Genomic DNA, 2,220 nt, shown 5'->3' with positions numbered 1-2,220 from the left:
GCGTAAATCCCTAATCCCATCCCTCTTTCTCTTTTCCCTGTTTCTCTGTATTGCTCCCTCCCGCCCGTCGGCTCTCGCCACCGTCCGGCCACCGCCGCTCGCCAGCCGCCGCTCCCCGTCCACCGCTCGCCAGCCGGCGCTCGCCAGCTGCCGCTCCCCGTCAACCTCCCGCCACCGTCCGGCGAAGCGCAGGTAATATTCTTCTTCTTCTTCTTCTTCTTCTTCTTCTTCTTCTTCTTCTTCTTCTTCTTCTTCTTCTTCTTCTTCTTCTTCTTCTTCTTCTTCTTCTTCTAAACGCAGGGGGTACGCCCCTTCCCTGCCGGAAACGGAGGGGGTTTAACCCCCTGCCGTGCTTTCCGGCAGGGGGGGTCGACCCCCTGCGTTTCCGACAAGGGGGGTCGACCCCCTGCCTATGGCGGTGCCGCACTGCCGGCCTCCAGCCCGATCCGGAGGAGGAGGTTCGCCTGTTGTGCATCTTCAACGCGCGGTCCCGGTACATTCCGCCGCTGCCGCAGGGGTACTACGGCAATGCCTGATAGTAATCCCGGCAGCTGTCTCGATAACGGCGAAGCTCTGTGCGAACCCACTAGGTTATGCGGTGGAGCTCGTGAAGAAGGCCAAGGAGGAGGTGACAGACGAGTACATGAGGTCAGTGGCGGACCTCATGGTGCTCAAGGGCCGGCCTAACATCACGGTGGTCCGCACCTTCGTGGTCTCGGACATCAGGCATGCCGGGTTCAGCGAGCTGGACCTCGGCTGGGGAATGCCGGTGTACGGCGGTCCAGCCAAGGGCAGTGACGGCCCAATCCCCGGCTTGGTTAGCTTCTACGTCAACTCCAAGAATAACGAAGGGGGAGAAGGGATGGTGATCCCGATTTCCTTGCCTGCTCCAGCTATGAAGATCTTTGAACGGGAGCTCAAAAAGATGCTGTACGGACCCGCCCCGGATCAAAAGTCCACAGAACCTGTTTTTATCTTATCTGCTTTGTGAATAAAGATCAATTCATTGCCAAACAAATTTGTTATGAGATACCTACGTTGCCTATGTGATCTGTTTTGAAAAGAATTTTTGTTATGGATACCTATGCTGCCCATGTGATCTCTTTTTAAAAAAAATTTGTTATGAGATACCTACGTTGCCTATGTGATCTGTTTTGAAAAGAATTTTTGTTATGGATACCTATGCTGCCCATGTGATCTCTTTTTAAAAAAAAATTGTTATGAGATACCTACGTTGCCTATGTGATCTGTTTTGAAAAGAATTTTTGTTATGGATACCTATGTTGCCCATGTGATCTCTTTTTAAAAAAAAAAAAAGTTATTATGTGATCCCTATGTTGTCCATGTGATTAGCTTGAAAAAAAATTTGTAATATGTGTATATAAGATGTCCATATGGTTTTAAGTGTAGTTTGCATATATGTTGTCCATATGGATTTTAAGTTGAATTTTTTTTTGTAATGTATATATACAAGTTGTCCATGTTGTTCAATTTGTTAGTTTGTTAATGTCTACTGGTAGTTAGTTTTACTTCAATTTGTTTTCTTGAAATCTGGTTAGTTAGAGTATTTCAATCTATTAGTCTTTTATAATTATATTTTTCTTAGATAGATTGGTATTTAATGTTCTCACAATCAGTTAGTTAGATTAGGGCTATTTGAATTCTTTATGATAGTGGTGGTTAAACGGAGTTCACATCTTTTCTAGTAAACTAATTGATTGATTTACTATTCCTTTGCTAAGTAGTTCAGATTAGAAATTGTCTATGACTTTATGTTAGTCGACTGGTTCAACATGTTATAGCTGGTTTGTTAAATTAGCATCTTCTAGTTAGATTTGGCTTAACATATATACTATTTTTCTTTTCTCTTCTTTCAATTAGTTAGAGTTGTTTTAATTTGTTTTAATTTTTTTAGTTAGTGTTTCATCTTGTTTCATGATTAGTTAGTTTGTTACTTAATTTGTTTTGTTTTTGTGCAGATTTTTCAACGGAACCAACTCGTGCTCGGCCACCTGTGGTAAGTAAATGACAAAAACAATGCAAATCGGGTAAATACCCGTGGTGAGTAAGTGATGCAAACGTATCACATGTTATTTAATTTATTGAATGCAGCACTTTATTGTTCACACACTCACTTAGTTGTTGATATCTAGGACTGCTTTGTTGGAGTTCGGAGATCATGCTGAGCATGATTTTAATGTAGAAATATGGAAGTGTTCT

The 2,220-nt window shown here is 43.1% G+C and overlaps 1 pseudogene; it reads left to right on the top strand.

Moving 5' to 3' along the window:
- Positions 1-412: 412 nt before the first annotated feature.
- LOC149846995 (benzyl alcohol O-benzoyltransferase pseudogene) lies at positions 413-991 on the top strand (annotated as a pseudogene).
- Positions 992-2,220: the final 1,229 nt, after the last annotated feature.

This window comes from Nuphar pumila, chromosome 2, assembly GCF_984573655.1.
Source record: "Nuphar pumila chromosome 2, dmNupPumi1.hap1.1, whole genome shotgun sequence".
Classification (NCBI taxonomy): Eukaryota; Viridiplantae; Streptophyta; class Magnoliopsida; order Nymphaeales; family Nymphaeaceae; genus Nuphar; species Nuphar pumila.
The sequence above is the reverse complement of the archived record's forward strand: the minus strand, read 5'-3'. Positions and strand labels throughout refer to the sequence as shown.